The sequence below is a fragment of the Hyla sarda genome, unplaced genomic scaffold (assembly GCF_029499605.1).
Source record: "Hyla sarda isolate aHylSar1 unplaced genomic scaffold, aHylSar1.hap1 scaffold_800, whole genome shotgun sequence".
In the NCBI taxonomy this organism is placed as follows: Eukaryota; Metazoa; Chordata; class Amphibia; order Anura; family Hylidae; genus Hyla; species Hyla sarda.
The window spans coordinates 133,728-150,548 of record NW_026610826.1 but is presented as its reverse complement, the minus strand read 5'-3'; the positions used below and the strand labels follow the sequence as shown (position 1 = coordinate 150,548).

Sequence of the window (16,821 nt, the reverse complement as noted above, 5' to 3'; positions counted from 1 at the left end):
AAAGTCGCAGAAATGTCACACATATTTGGCCTGCAACTTTCTGTGCGACAAATTCAGACAGGAAAAATCAGTATAAATCCTTAGAAAATTATCCCCCAGTGTCTCCATCTGCTGGCGGTATTGAATAAGCATTGCTGCACTGATGGGGTATGCATTAGACGAAAAAAAAGAAGAAAAAGAAGAATAATACGCCCAGAAAAGAGGCGAAAAGGAGAAAAACGTAAAAAAACGTGAAAAAAAAGTAAGAGGAAGAGAAGGGAAAAAAAGGTGGAAATGGGTTTAAAAGTGATTTCGGCGGAGAAATATATATATATATATATATATATATATATATATATATATATACGCGCACACACACACATATATATAAACGTATTCTCCGTTGAGATATTGCAGCCGCTGCTGTGTCCAGGCCCAGGAGCCTTAGCACTGTGCTGTGATGTCACTCAATACCACTGACATCACTAGGTGTAAACAACATCTCTCCTTTGCTGTGTATGTGACTATGGAGCTGTTTGGTGATGTCGTCTATTATGGCCTTCATAGAAGCAACAGGAGATTGTTGCATCCATCTAGAACCCTCAGAACTACAGTGCTATGATGTCACTCACTTCCACAGGCCTTGCAGAGTGTAAACAACAACAACCCAGCTTTGTTGTGTATGTAACCATAGGGATTTGTGATGTCACCTAGAACCTTCACAGCAGCGACAGCTTTATGAGGAGCATCAGCACTGCTCTGCCTGAGCAGAACCATCACCGCCATAGGTTGTCAAATAACCCGGATTTAACCCACACAGGTAAGTCCAATGGGGTGCAGGCATGTCCTCTATGCTTACAGCTTCCCGTGGGTGTTGGTTTGATACCGTTTGGGGACAGCCAAGGAGGCATCTGCAGGCAACAAAGGTAGGTGTGTGCTTGTGTGTGTGTTTCCTATGCAGATCCTAAGCCCAGTGTCACATGCAAGTAGGAGGAGTAAGAAGGGTTCCTGGCAAATCCGGGTTATGGATTGCATTTAAAAAGGCCCCGTGGGAGTGCAATGGGCCCCTGTCTTGCTGCTTAGCAATAATGGTATGGGTTTAGGTTCTGCTGTGTGTACTGGTGGTTGACTGCCCCCCAGCCCAGAGTGTGCATGGAAAATTGTCTGGCAGCCTCCCTGACAGCAAGCAGTGATAGTGCCCATGAAGGGGACCTTGTTGGGCCCGCCCCTTTCACGGTTATCGCTTCTCGGCCTTTTGGCTAAGATCAAGTGTAGTATCTGTTCTTATCAGTTTAATATCTGATACGTCCCCTATCTGGGGACCATATATTAAATGGATTTTTGAGAACGGGGGCCGATTTCGAAGCTTGCTTCCGTCGCCCTATGCATTGACCCGATATGGCAGTATCTTCGGGTACAGTGCACCACCCCCTTACAGGGTTAAAAAGAAAGATTCCTACTTTCATTGCTACCTGCTTGCTGGCTAGCCAGCTAGCCAGCCCTGTGGGCCTTGCTGCTGCAGCCAAAAAACAAAAGGTGGTGCTGCTGCTGCTGCTTCTGCTGCTTCTGCTTGTGTCTGGCCGCTGTTGGAGCGTCCAGGCACAGGACTTCTGCTGCTGCTGACTAAATGGCCTCCTTAATTGGATCATTTGAGTAGCCAGCACACCTGTGCAGGTAGGGCATGACATGATAGGCAGCTGCCTTGATAGCGGGTGGGTGCTGAATGTTCCTAATTGACAAAATAAGATTAATGCTTATGAAGAAATATAAAATCTCATCCCTTCCCCAATATCACGCCACACCCCTACCCCTTAATTCCCTGGTTGAACTTGATGGACATATGTCTTTTTTCGACCGTACTAACTATGTAACTATGTAACATAACATGGGGGGGGGGGGGGGGGGGTCTCCTGGCTGTTCACACAGGTGTGTCATTGCTGTACATTGACCATGCATTGCTTCTGTGGTATTGCAAAGGCAAAGACAAATGCTTCCAGCCATCCATTGCACTAATGGATTGGTCATCAGCTGGCTGTCTATGTCCCGCATCAATATAGACCAAAGTACAGAGGGTTAGGCTATGCTATTGTGCACCTACCTGATGCATCAGAAGGTGCGAGGCCCTTGCTAAATTCTGTGCACAGACTTTGAGATCTATACTTTAGACTGTATCTAAACCTGCTCCAACATGGACTGACATTCTGGCCTACTTTCAGCCGATGCGACTTGTCTGTCGCTGAACAGTCGCTTTTTATGTATTCAGCACCTATGTATAATGTTGTAAAAATGCCCTAGAAGCTAAAGTCGCAGAAATGTCACACATATTTGGCCTGCAACTTTCTGTGCGACAAATTCAGACAGGAAAAATCAGTATAAATCCTTAGAAAATTATCCCCCAGTGTCTCCATCTGCTGGCGGTATTGAATAAGCATTGCTGCACTGATGGGGTATGCATTAGACGAAAAAAAAGAAGAAAAAGAAGAATAATACGCCCAGAAAAGAGGCGAAAAGGAGAAAAACGTAAAAAAACGGGAAAAAAAAGTAAGAGGAAGAGAAGGGAAAAAAAGGTGGAAATGGGTTTAAAAGTGATTTCGGCGGAGAAATATATATATATATATATATATATATATATATATATATATATATATATATATATACGCGCACACACACACATATATATAAACGTATTCTCCGTTGAGATATTGCAGCCGCTGCTGTGTCCAGGCCCAGGAGCCTTAGCACTGTGCTGTGATGTCACTCAATACCACTGACATCACTAGGTGTAAACAACATCTCTCCTTTGCTGTGTATGTGACTATGGAGCTGTTTGGTGATGTCGTCTATTATGGCCTTCATAGAAGCAACAGGAGATTGTTGCATCCATCTAGAACCCTCAGAACTACAGTGCTATGATGTCACTCACTTCCACAGGCCTTGCAGAGTGTAAACAACAACAACCCAGCTTTGTTGTGTATGTAACCATAGGGATTTGTGATGTCACCTAGAACCTTCACAGCAGCGACAGCTTTATGAGGAGCATCAGCACTGCTCTGCCTGAGCAGAACCATCACCGCCATAGGTTGTCAAATAACCCGGATTTAACCCACACAGGTAAGTCCAATGGGGTGCAGGCATGTCCTCTATGCTTACAGCTTCCCGTGGGTGTTGGTTTGATACCGTTTGGGGACAGCCAAGGAGGCATCTGCAGGCAACAAAGGTAGGTGTGTGCTTGTGTGTGTGTTTCCTATGCAGATCCTAAGCCCAGTGTCACATGCAAGTAGGAGGAGTAAGAAGGGTTCCTGGCAAATCCGGGTTATGGATTGCATTTAAAAAGGCCCCGTGGGAGTGCAATGGGCCCCTGTCTTGCTGCTTAGCAATAATGGTATGGGTTTAGGTTCTGCTGTGTGTACTGGTGGTTGACTGCCCCTCAGCCCAGAGTGTGCATGGAAAATTGTCTGGCAGCCTCCCTGACAGCAAGCAGTGATAGTGCCCATGAAGGGGACCTTGTTGGGCCCGCCCCTTTCACGGTTATCGCTTCTCGGCCTTTTGGCTAAGATCAAGTGTCTTGCCCTAAGGTATTCGGGTACCCCTCTCCTCGGCCTTGTGGGATCGCCCAGGTTTATTGCCTGGGCTTCACCCACCTGCTGCTATTGGGGAGAGGGCTTAGTCCCAGGATAACGGGAAGGTGATCATCGGAGGACGGGTCTGCCGGAGAGGATGGCTAATGCGCCGAACGCTCCTAATACAGTACGGCTGTTTATCGAGGAGGAAAAGAGGAGTGCCTACGGGATTTTGCATGTCCAGCAGAAGGTCGTGGAGGGAGTGCTGAGGATGCCGCATGCTTCCATCTTCTGTGTCCAGGTCTTTCCCAGCCAAGGATTCTTTGACGTGACCTTCTACAACCTGGATGATCTCCGTACCTGTCTCTACCGGAGTAAGGAGAATGCTTCTCACCCTGACCTACAAGGGATCCGATTCATTTCCTGCGAGGCTCGGCCTAAGAAAGTTCCAGTGGTAGTGCATATGTACAACCCTTTTGTGCGGGATGAGGAGATCCAGACCTTTCTAAGAAGGTATTGTGTGTCTGTTTCTGGTGCGGAGAGGAAAAATAACATCCTGGGGACTTTCACAGGCATGAGACGTTTTTGGGTGGAGTTTAGGCCTGCCCCCGAGGGTGGTGCTGAAGGTTTTTGTCACCCCCCGCAGAACTTTGCGATAGGGAACAACAGGGGGTTTCTGCACTACCCGGGGATGCCAAGTTTTTGCCGGGACTGTTTTTGCTTTGGTCATACCAGAGAGAACTGTACAACCGGGCAAGTTTGCAGGAACTGCCACAAGCCTGATCACCGCACTGCAGACTGTCCCGAGAAACGCAAGTGTCATTTCTGTGGTTCTTCGGATCACCTGGCTAGGAGTTGCCCCACTTACCAGTCCGGGGCACCCCGATCATATGCAATGGCTCTTCGAGGTGGGACAGTTCCTGAGGACTCCAATGCTGCCAGGGCAGGCGATGCAGAGGTTAGCGTGCTGACCAGTGAAGCAGAGTCTGCCCCTGTTTTTCCTTCCATTTCTAGGTCTGTTCCGGATGCTTTGGTGGCAGAGGGGGAGAAGGCGGAGTCTGTTTCGGGGGCATCTGTTTCGGAGGCCTCTGATCCCCCAGAGGAGATGACTGTGGACAAAGAATCCTTGAAGAGAAAGATGCCGGTGGAAGAATCGGAGGATGACTGTCCGACTCCTCAGAGTCAAAGGATTGAGGACTTTCCTAGCCCGGGAAGGGAGGAGGCAGGTGGAGGGTCGTCATGTCAGATTGATTCTGACTCCTCTTTATCCTCCCTGGGCACAGGTTATTTGGAGGAATGTTCAGTCAAAAAATTGACAAAGACTCTTAAGTTTAAGGAAGGGGAGGCAAAAAATAAGGGTAGAGGTCGGGGAAAGGCTAGGCCTCCTTTTGATAATGCTTGATTTTGTATTTCCTTTTTTTCCTTCAAATGTTTGAATGAGTTTAACAATTGGTTCTCTAAATGTCCGCAGTATTAGATCTTTAGAAAGGAGATCCGCCATTTTTGATTTACTTTCTGGATATTCTTTTGATGTTTTAGGTCTCCAGGAGTGCTGCTTGGATGGGGAGCCAAATATCTCCTGGCCTTATGGGCAATCGGTATGGTCTGGTTCAATGGAACGTAATTCGGGGGTGGGGATTTTGTTCAAAAGTAATGAGTTTGTTGTTAAAAAAGTTGTCCATATTGTTCCGGGTAGGGTATTATTAGTGCATTTTATTTTCAGGGGTTTCACATATAAAGTAATTAATGTTTATGCTCCAACTGGGAGGAAGGAAAGAGGGGAGGTGTTTGAGAAATTATATTTCTTTTTGAGTGGGAGGGATGATGTGTTCCTTATAGGGGATTTCAATTGTATAATAACAGAGGGGGATAGGAGTAGTACTACGGTGGGTGGTGGGTCTGGTTTAGACAGTACTAGTAAGCAGCTTAAAGAGATTGTAAATTTATTTGGGTTAAAGGATTCCTTTGTTGCCCATAATGATGGTACTATCGGTTATACATATTTTTCTAACAATACAAGTTCGCGTATTGATTTCATTTTTGTCTCAAAACTAATGTCTGTTTCTAATTTCAGACGGAGGAGGTTACCGTTCACGGATCATGCCTGGATTGAGTGTGTGGTAAAAGGTGGTGGTCTAAGTGAGTATGGAAAGGGTGTTTGGAAGTTGAATGTGTCTTTATTGGATAATGAATGTGTATTACAAGAATATAGGGAGCGTTTTGATGGATGGGTGTTGAGGAAGGATGCATTTTATAGTGTGGTTGAGTGGTGGGAGTGGGTGAAGTTAGAGACTAAAAGGTTTTTTATTAAAAAAGGGTGTGAGAAAGGGAGGAAAGATAGAGAAGAGTATGAGAGATGGCAAAGAAGGTTAGAGTATTTGTATGAATTGAGGCGTTTGGGGATGAGTGTTGAGAAGGAGATTGAGGAAGCTCGTGGAAGTGTGAATGAGTGTCTGGAGAGGAATGGAAGGAAGATTATTGCACAGGCTAGGGTTGAAGTGAAAGAGAAGGATGAGAAATGTAGCAAATTTTTCTTTAAAAAGGCATTCAGTAAAAAAACTGAGATGATGAGTGTTTTTAAGAATGATGGGGTAGAGGTCTTTGGTAAGGATGAGGTGTTAGAGGAAGTGTGGAAGTTTTATTCTGATTTATTCACGGAGAAGGAGCGGGACGTGACTCTAGAGGAGGAATGTTTGGGATATGTGGATAAGCGTTTGGATGAAATTGATGGGTTCTTTATGGAAGAGGATGTGAGGAAGAGTGAGGTGGAGGATGCTGTGAATGGGATGAAGAAAGGAAAGGTGGCAGGGAGTGATGGTTTGCCTGTGGAATTTTATCTTGTGTTTTGGGATATGTTAGGGGATTATGTATGGGAGGTGTGTAAGGAAGTACTTAGGAGAGGGAAGTTATCTAAAAGTATGAGTGAGAGTGTGACTGTGTTATTGTTTAAAAAAGGGGATAAGAGGGATCTTAAAAATTGGAGGCCTATAGCGCTCTTGAATTGTGATTACAAAATTATTGCTAAAGTTATTGCGAATAGGTTAAAGGATGTGATTGATTGTATGGTAGGTGAGGAGCAAATGTGTGCAGTGCCTGATCGTAGGATTTCTGAATGTCTGTTAGGTCTGAGGGATGTATTGTGGGACTGTAAAACTAGGAAGCAAGGTGTGGCTGTTGTTACGGTGGATTTTGAAAAAGCGTATGATAGGGTGGTGCATGATTTATTGTTTAGGGTTTTGAGGAGGATGAATGTGCCGGACAGAATGGTGAAGTGGATTGAATGTTTGTATAGGGACATTTATAGTAAGATTCAGGTCAATGGTTTTCTGAGTAGGGAGGTGAGTATAAAATCTGGAGTGCGGCAGGGGTGTCCCCTGTCGCCAATTCTTTTTATTTGTATGATTGAGCCTTTGTTGGGGATGATTAGGAGAGATAAGGTGATGCGGGGTATAGAAATACCTGGTAGTCATGGGAAGGATATGCGAGTGATTGGTTACATGGATGATGTTACTGTTGTATGTAAGTCAATGGCAGGGGTAAGGCGTGCTAAGTTATTGATTGAGTGTTTCTGTTTAATGAGTGGGTTTAAGCTTAATGTTGGGAAGAGTGGTTGTAAATTTTTTGAGGGGTGGGGAGAGAGTGGGTTGTGCGAGTGGCCTGTGAGAGAGGGGGGTGTGGAAGTGCTTGGGGTGGTGTTTGATAATGATTTGTATGGGAGAGAAAGTTGGGAGAGGGTTTTGGGGAGGGTGGGGAATAAAATAAACTTCTGGTCTTTAAGGACTTTATCGATTGAGGGAAGGATTCTGGTTATTAAAGCTGTTATAATTCCTATTTTGCTTTATGTTAATTATGTGTTTCCTCCACCGGATAGGTGTCTGGCAAGAATTATCAGGCAGATCTTTGTTTTCTTATGGAATTCAAGGATGGAGAAATTGAGTCGTGGGAAGGTGGTGAAAAGCAGAATGCATGGTGGTAAAGGAATGATGAATGTGGAAGTGTTCCTGGCTGTGAAGTATGTCAGTTTTTGTCTCGCTATAAGTAAGAAGGAATGTGTGTTTGGGTGCATGGTAAGGTATTTGGCTGGTAATGTGTTGTTGAAATATAAGCTAATGGAAAGGGACTTAAGGGTACCTGTAAGTTTTGAGGTTCCTTGGTTCTATCAGAGAATAGGGCGGTGTGTCAGGAAAAATAATCTGGAATGTGTGACTGAATGGAATGATAGTAAGAAGGTGATGAAAGTGTTGGAGCAGAGAGAAACAGTGGAATGTGTGGGAGGTCTGTCTGAGAAGGATTGTAAGGTAGTGTGGAAAAATGTCAGTCACAAGGAACTGACAAATAAACAAAAGGACTTGTCTTGGATGTTAGCTCATGGGTGTCTGCCAACAAGGGAATTTCAGAGGAGAAGGAGATTGGTAGACAGTGAAGTGTGTCCCAGGGATGGTTGCGGTGGATGTGAAAATTATGTACATGTGTTTTGGGAGTGTGGTTATGCGAAGTCTGTGTGGAGAAGAATGTCTGGTCTAATTAAAAATCTTACTGGAATTGAAATCTTATCCTTTAATATGATGATGTTTGGTTTGTGTGCAGTGGAGAAAGAGAAGGCAAGAGTGTTATGGTTCATAGTAAATTGTGTAAAAGAGGTTCTGTGGGATGTAAGGAATATTAGGATTTTCAATCAAACTGAAGTAAGTGTGAAGGAATGTCTGGGCATGATCCGTGGTAAAATTTACCTTTACGTATTATGTGATAGGAAAAACTATGGTTCTGATGATGCAGAGGGGATCTGGAAACACAAAAAATGGAAGTACTGGTTATGATTGTATTCTTATTTGTCTTTCTTTTTCTTTTCTTACAGATTATATCTTGATATGAAGGGACAGTTGGAGGGACAGAATCCGCTGCAATTTATTTTTTCTGAGGGAAAGTCATGAAGGGAAAGCTTTTTGTTATATGTACATGTAAAGACATGCTTCCTGTATATATTGTATATGTCAAATATGTGTTATTCATGTGTTTTCAGATGAATATGTAATTTTGTGAATGATTTACTTGGTTATGTATTGTATATTTCCTTTTCAATAAAAAAAAAAAAAAAAAAAAAAAAAAAAAAATCTGTTCTTATCAGTTTAATATCTGATACGTCCCCTATCTGGGGACCATATATTAAATGGATTTTTGAGAACGGGGGCCGATTTCGAAGCTTGCTTCCGTCGCCCTATGCATTGACCCGATATGGCAGTATCTTCGGGTACAGTGCACCACCCCCTTACAGGGTTAAAAAGAAAGATTCCTACTTTCATTGCTACCTGCTTGCTGGCTAGCCAGCTAGCCAGCCCTGTGGGCCTTGCTGCTGCAGCCAAAAAACAAAAGGTGGTGCTGCTGCTGCTGCTTCTGCTGCTTCTGCTTGTGTCTGGCCGCTGTTGGAGCGTCCAGGCACAGGACTTCTGCTGCTGCTGACTAAATGGCCTCCTTAATTGGATCATTTGAGTAGCCAGCACACCTGTGCAGGTAGGGCATGACATGATAGGCAGCTGCCTTGATAGCGGGTGGGTGCTGAATGTTCCTAATTGACAAAATAAGATTAATGCTTATGAAGAAATATAAAATCTCATCCCTTCCCCAATATCGCGCCACACCCCTACCCCTTAATTCCCTGGTTGAACTTGATGGACATATGTCTTTTTTCGACCGTACTAACTATGTAACTATGTAACATAACATGGGGGGGGGGGGGGGGGTCTCCTGGCTGTTCACACAGGTGTGTCATTGCTGTACATTGACCATGCATTGCTTCTGTGGTATTGCAAAGGCAAAGACAAATGCTTCCAGCCATCCATTGCACTAATGGATTGGTCATCAGCTGGCTGTCTATGTCCCGCATCAATATAGACCAAAGTACAGAGGGTTAGGCTATGCTATTGTGCACCTACCTGATGCATCAGAAGGTGCGAGGCCCTTGCTAAATTCTGTGCACAGACTTTGAGATCTATACTTTAGACTGTATCTAAACCTGCTCCAACATGGACTGACATTCTGGCCTACTTTCAGCCGATGCGACTTGTCTGTCGCTGAACAGTCGCTTTTTATGTATTCAGCACCTATGTATAATGTTGTAAAAATGCTCTAGAAGCTAAAGTCGCAGAAATGTCACACATATTTGGCCTGCAACTTTCTGTGCGACAAATTCAGACAGGAAAAATCAGTATAAATCCTTAGAAAATTATCCCCCAGTGTCTCCATCTGCTGGCGGTATTGAATAAGCATTGCTGCACTGATGGGGTATGCATTAGACGAAAAAAAAGAAGAAAAAGAAGAATAATACGCCCAGAAAAGAGGCGAAAAGGAGAAAAACGTAAAAAAACGTGAAAAAAAAGTAAGAGGAAGAGAAGGGAAAAAAAGGTGGAAATGGGTTTAAAAGTGATTTCGGCGGAGAAATATATATATATATATATATATATATATATACGCGCACACACACACATATATATAAACGTATTCTCCGTTGAGATATTGCAGCCGCTGCTGTGTCCAGGCCCAGGAGCCTTAGCACTGTGCTGTGATGTCACTCAATACCACTGACATCACTAGGTGTAAACAACATCTCTCCTTTGCTGTGTATGTGACTATGGAGCTGTTTGGTGATGTCGTCTATTATGGCCTTCATAGAAGCAACAGGAGATTGTTGCATCCATCTAGAACCCTCAGAACTACAGTGCTATGATGTCACTCACTTCCACAGGCCTTGCAGAGTGTAAACAACAACAACCCAGCTTTGTTGTGTATGTAACCATAGGGATTTGTGATGTCACCTAGAACCTTCACAGCAGCGACAGCTTTATGAGGAGCATCAGCACTGCTCTGCCTGAGCAGAACCATCACCGCCATAGGTTGTCAAATAACCCGGATTTAACCCACACAGGTAAGTCCAATGGGGTGCAGGCATGTCCTCTATGCTTAGAGCTTCCCGTGGGTGTTGGTTTGATACCGTTTGGGGACAGCCAAGGAGGCATCTGCAGGCAACAAAGGTAGGTGTGTGCTTGTGTGTGTGTTTCCTATGCAGATCCTAAGCCCAGTGTCACATGCAAGTAGGAGGAGTAAGAAGGGTTCCTGGCAAATCCGGGTTATGGATTGCATTTAAAAAGGCCCCGTGGGAGTGCAATGGGCCCCTGTCTTGCTGCTTAGCAATAATGGTATGGGTTTAGGTTCTGCTGTGTGTACTGGTGGTTGACTGCCCCCCAGCCCAGAGTGTGCATGGAAAATTGTCTGGCAGCCTCCCTGACAGCAAGCAGTGATAGTGCCCATGAAGGGGACCTTGTTGGGCCCGCCCCTTTCACGGTTATCGCTTCTCGGCCTTTTGGCTAAGATCAAGTGTAGTATCTGTTCTTATCAGTTTAATATCTGATACGTCCCCTATCTGGGGACCATATATTAAATGGATTTTTGAGAACGGGGGCCGATTTCGAAGCTTGCTTCCGTCGCCCTATGCATTGACCCGATATGGCAGTATCTTCGGGTACAGTGCACCACCCCCTTACAGGGTTAAAAAGAAAGATTCCTACTTTCATTGCTACCTGCTTGCTGGCTAGCCAGCTAGCCAGCCCTGTGGGCCTTGCTGCTGCAGCCAAAAAACAAAAGGTGGTGCTGCTGCTGCTGCTTCTGCTGCTTCTGCTTGTGTCTGGCCGCTGTTGGAGCGTCCAGGCACAGGACTTCTGCTGCTGCTGACTAAATGGCCTCCTTAATTGGATCATTTGAGTAGCCAGCACACCTGTGCAGGTAGGGCATGACATGATAGGCAGCTGCCTTGATAGCGGGTGGGTGCTGAATGTTCCTAATTGACAAAATAAGATTAATGCTTATGAAGAAATATAAAATCTCATCCCTTCCCCAATATCGCGCCACACCCCTACCCCTTAATTCCCTGGTTGAACTTGATGGACATATGTCTTTTTTCGACCGTACTAACTATGTAACTATGTAACATAACATGGGGGGGGGGGGGGGGGTCTCCTGGCTGTTCACACAGGTGTGTCATTGCTGTACATTGACCATGCATTGCTTCTGTGGTATTGCAAAGGCAAAGACAAATGCTTCCAGCCATCCATTGCACTAATGGATTGGTCATCAGCTGGCTGTCTATGTCCCGCATCAATATAGACCAAAGTACAGAGGGTTAGGCTATGCTATTGTGCACCTACCTGATGCATCAGAAGGTGCGAGGCCCTTGCTAAATTCTGTGCACAGACTTTGAGATCTATACTTTAGACTGTATCTAAACCTGCTCCAACATGGACTGACATTCTGGCCTACTTTCAGCCGATGCGACTTGTCTGTCGCTGAACAGTCGCTTTTTATGTATTCAGCACCTATGTATAATGTTGTAAAAATGCTCTAGAAGCTAAAGTCGCAGAAATGTCACACATATTTGGCCTGCAACTTTCTGTGCGACAAATTCAGACAGGAAAAATCAGTATAAATCCTTAGAAAATTATCCCCCAGTGTCTCCATCTGCTGGCGGTATTGAATAAGCATTGCTGCACTGATGGGGTATGCATTAGACGAAAAAAAAGAAGAAAAAGAAGAATAATACGCCCAGAAAAGAGGCGAAAAGGAGAAAAACCTAAAAAAACGTGAAAAAAAAGTAAGAGGAAGAGAAGGGAAAAAAAGGTGGAAATGGGTTTAAAAGTGATTTCGGCGGAGAAATATATATATATATATATATATATATATATATATATATATATATATATATATATATACGCGCACACACACACATATATATAAACGTATTCTCCGTTGAGATATTGCAGCCGCTGCTGTGTCCAGGCCCAGGAGCCTTAGCACTGTGCTGTGATGTCACTCAATACCACTGACATCACTAGGTGTAAACAACATCTCTCCTTTGCTGTGTATGTGACTATGGAGCTGTTTGGTGATGTCGTCTATTATGGCCTTCATAGAAGCAACAGGAGATTGTTGCATCCATCTAGAACCCTCAGAACTACAGTGCTATGATGTCACTCACTTCCACAGGCCTTGCAGAGTGTAAACAACAACAACCCAGCTTTGTTGTGTATGTAACCATAGGGATTTGTGATGTCACCTAGAACCTTCACAGCAGCGACAGCTTTATGAGGAGCATCAGCACTGCTCTGCCTGAGCAGAACCATCACCGCCATAGGTTGTCAAATAACCCGGATTTAACCCACACAGGTAAGTCCAATGGGGTGCAGGCATGTCCTCTATGCTTACAGCTTCCCGTGGGTGTTGGTTTGATACCGTTTGGGGACAGCCAAGGAGGCATCTGCAGGCAACAAAGGTAGGTGTGTGCTTGTGTGTGTGTTTCCTATGCAGATCCTAAGCCCAGTGTCACATGCAAGTAGGAGGAGTAAGAAGGGTTCCTGGCAAATCCGGGTTATGGATTGCATTTAAAAAGGCCCCGTGGGAGTGCAATGGGCCCCTGTCTTGCTGCTTAGCAATAATGGTATGGGTTTAGGTTCTGCTGTGTGTACTGGTGGTTGACTGCCCCCCAGCCCAGAGTGTGCATGGAAAATTGTCTGGCAGCCTCCCTGACAGCAAGCAGTGATAGTGCCCATGAAGGGGACCTTGTTGGGCCCGCCCCTTTCACGGTTATCGCTTCTCGGCCTTTTGGCTAAGATCAAGTGTAGTATCTGTTCTTATCAGTTTAATATCTGATACGTCCCCTATCTGGGGACCATATATTAAATGGATTTTTGAGAACGGGGGCCGATTTCGAAGCTTGCTTCCGTCGCCCTATGCATTGACCCGATATGGCAGTATCTTCGGGTACAGTGCACCACCCCCTTACAGGGTTAAAAAGAAAGATTCCTACTTTCATTGCTACCTGCTTGCTGGCTAGCCAGCTAGCCAGCCCTGTGGGCCTTGCTGCTGCAGCCAAAAAACAAAAGGTGGTGCTGCTGCTGCTTCTGCTGCTTCTGCTTGTGTCTGGCCGCTGTTGGAGCGTCCAGGCACAGGACTTCTGCTGCTGCTGACTAAATGGCCTCCTTAATTGGATCATTTGAGTAGCCAGCACACCTGTGCAGGTAGGGCATGACATGATAGGCAGCTGCCTTGATAGCGGGTGGGTGCTGAATGTTCCTAATTGACAAAATAAGATTAATGCTTATGAAGAAATATAAAATCTCATCCCTTCCCCAATATCGCGCCACACCCCTACCCCTTAATTCCCTGGTTGAACTTGATGGACATATGTCTTTTTTCGACCGTACTAACTATGTAACTATGTAACATAACATGGGGGGGGGGGGGGGGTCTCCTGGCTGTTCACACAGGTGTGTCATTGCTGTACATTGACCATGCATTGCTTCTGTGGTATTGCAAAGGCAAAGACAAATGCTTCCAGCCATCCATTGCACTAATGGATTGGTCATCAGCTGGCTGTCTATGTCCCGCATCAATATAGACCAAAGTACAGAGGGTTAGGCTATGCTATTGTGCACCTACCTGATGCATCAGAAGGTGCGAGGCCCTTGCTAAATTCTGTGCACAGACTTTGAGATCTATACTTTAGACTGTATCTAAACCTGCTCCAACATGGACTGACATTCTGGCCTACTTTCAGCCGATGCGACTTGTCTGTCGCTGAACAGTCGCTTTTTATGTATTCAGCACCTATGTATAATGTTGTAAAAATGCTCTAGAAGCTAAAGTCGCAGAAATGTCACACATATTTGGCCTGCAACTTTCTGTGCGACAAATTCAGACAGGAAAAATCAGTATAAATCCTTAGAAAATTATCCCCCAGTGTCTCCATCTGCTGGCGGTATTGAATAAGCATTGCTGCACTGATGGGGTATGCATTAGACGAAAAAAAAGAAGAAAAAGAAGAATAATACGCCCAGAAAAGAGGCGAAAAGGAGAAAAACGTAAAAAAACGTGAAAAAAAAGTAAGAGGAAGAGAAGGGAAAAAAAGGTGGAAATGGGTTTAAAAGTGATTTCGGCGGAGAAATATATATATATATATATATATATATATATATATATATATACGCGCACACACACACATATATATAAACGTATTCTCCGTTGAGATATTGCAGCCGCTGCTGTGTCCAGGCCCAGGAGCCTTAGCACTGTGCTGTGATGTCACTCAATACCACTGACATCACTAGGTGTAAACAACATCTCTCCTTTGCTGTGTATGTGACTATGGAGCTGTTTGGTGATGTCGTCTATTATGGCCTTCATAGAAGCAACAGGAGATTGTTGCATCCATCTAGAACCCTCAGAACTACAGTGCTATGATGTCACTCACTTCCACAGGCCTTGCAGAGTGTAAACAACAACAACCCAGCTTTGTTGTGTATGTAACCATAGGGATTTGTGATGTCACCTAGAACCTTCACAGCAGCGACAGCTTTATGAGGAGCATCAGCACTGCTCTGCCTGAGCAGAACCATCACCGCCATAGGTTGTCAAATAACCCAGATTTAACCCACACAGGTAAGTCCAATGGGGTGCAGGCATGTCCTCTATGCTTACAGCTTCCCGTGGGTGTTGGTTTGATACCGTTTGGGGACAGCCAAGGAGGCATCTACAGGCAACAAAGGTAGGTGTGTGCTTGTGTGTGTGTTTCCTATGCAGATCCTAAGCCCAGTGTCACATGCAAGTAGGAGGAGTAAGAAGGGTTCCTGGCAAATCCGGGTTATGGATTGCATTTAAAAAGGCCCCGTGGGAGTGCAATGGGCCCCTGTCTTGCTGCTTAGCAATAATGGTATGGGTTTAGGTTCTGCTGTGTGTACTGGTGGTTGACTGCCCCCCAGCCCAGAGTGTGCATGGAAAATTGTCTGGCAGCCTCCCTGACAGCAAGCAGTGATAGTGCCCATGAAGGGGACCTTGTTGGGCCCGCCCCTTTCACGGTTATCGCTTCTCGGCCTTTTGGCTAAGATCAAGTGTAGTATCTGTTCTTATCAGTTTAATATCTGATACGTCCCCTATCTGGGGACCATATATTAAATGGATTTTTGAGAACGGGGGCCGATTTCGAAGCTTGCTTCCGTCGCCCTATGCATTGACCCGATATGGCAGTATCTTCGGGTACAGTGCACCACCCCCTTACAGGGTTAAAAAGAAAGATTCCTACTTTCATTGCTACCTGCTTGCTGGCTAGCCAGCTAGCCAGCCCTGTGGGCCTTGCTGCTGCAGCCAAAAAACAAAAGGTGGTGCTGCTGCTGCTGCTTCTGCTGCTTCTGCTTGTGTCTGGCCGCTGTTGGAGCGTCCAGGCACAGGACTTCTGCTGCTGCTGACTAAATGGCCTCCTTAATTGGATCATTTGAGTAGCCAGCACACCTGTGCAGGTAGGGCATGACATGATAGGCAGCTGCCTTGATAGCGGGTGGGTGCTGAATGTTCCTAATTGACAAAATAAGATTAATGCTTATGAAGAAATATAAAATCTCATCCCTTCCCCAATATCGCGCCACACCCCTACCCCTTAATTCCCTGGTTGAACTTGATGGACATATGTCTTTTTTCGACCGTACTAACTATGTAACTATGTAACATAACATGGGGGGGGGGGGGTCTCCTGGCTGTTCACACAGGTGTGTCATTGCTGTACATTGACCATGCATTGCTTCTGTGGTATTGCAAAGGCAAAGACAAATGCTTCCAGCCATCCATTGCACTAATGGATTGGTCATCAGCTGGCTGTCTATGTCCCGCATCAATATAGACCAAAGTACAGAGGGTTAGGCTATGCTATTGTGCACCTACCTGATGCATCAGAAGGTGCGAGGCCCTTGCTAAATTCTGTGCACAGACTTTGAGATCTATACTTTAGACTGTATCTAAACCTGCTCCAACATGGACTGACATTCTGGCCTACTTTCAGCCGATGCGACTTGTCTGTCGCTGAACAGTCGCTTTTTATGTATTCAGCACCTATGTATAATGTTGTAAAAATGCTCTAGAAGCTAAAGTCGCAGAAATGTCACACATATTTGGCCTGCAACTTTCTGTGCGACAAATTCAGACAGGAAAAATCAGTATAAATCCTTAGAAAATTATCCCCCAGTGTCTCCATCTGCTGGCGGTATTGAATAAGCATTGCTGCACTGATGGGGTATGCATTAGACGAAAAAAAAGAAGAAAAAGAAGAATAATACGCCCAGAAAAGAGGCGAAAAGGAGAAAAACGTAAAAAAACGTGAAAAAAAAGTAAGAGGAAGAGAAGGGAAAAAAAGGTGGAAATGGGTTTAAAAGTGATTTCGGCGGAGAAATATATATATATATATATATATATA

The 16,821-nt window shown here is 44.9% G+C and overlaps 5 non-coding genes across 5 annotated transcripts; all 5 read left to right on the top strand.

Moving 5' to 3' along the window:
* The first annotated feature begins 1,218 nt into the window (after positions 1-1,218).
* Positions 1,219-1,409, top strand: LOC130346722 (U2 spliceosomal RNA). The gene has a single exon (XR_008884874.1). It is a non-coding gene; the product is annotated as a U2 spliceosomal RNA (small nuclear RNA).
* Positions 1,410-8,606: 7,197 nt separating this feature from the next.
* Positions 8,607-8,803, top strand: LOC130346740 (U2 spliceosomal RNA). Its single transcript, XR_008884890.1, has one exon. It is a non-coding gene; the product is annotated as a U2 spliceosomal RNA (small nuclear RNA).
* A 2,074-nt stretch (positions 8,804-10,877) lies between these two features.
* On the top strand, positions 10,878-11,068 carry LOC130346721 (U2 spliceosomal RNA). Its single transcript, XR_008884873.1, has one exon. It is a non-coding gene; the product is annotated as a U2 spliceosomal RNA (small nuclear RNA).
* Positions 11,069-13,168: 2,100 nt separating this feature from the next.
* On the top strand, positions 13,169-13,359 carry LOC130346720 (U2 spliceosomal RNA). The gene has a single exon (XR_008884872.1). It is a non-coding gene; the product is annotated as a U2 spliceosomal RNA (small nuclear RNA).
* A 2,080-nt stretch (positions 13,360-15,439) lies between these two features.
* LOC130346794 (U2 spliceosomal RNA) lies at positions 15,440-15,630 on the top strand. Its single transcript, XR_008884938.1, has one exon. It is a non-coding gene; the product is annotated as a U2 spliceosomal RNA (small nuclear RNA).
* The last annotated feature ends 1,191 nt before the right edge of the window (positions 15,631-16,821 follow it).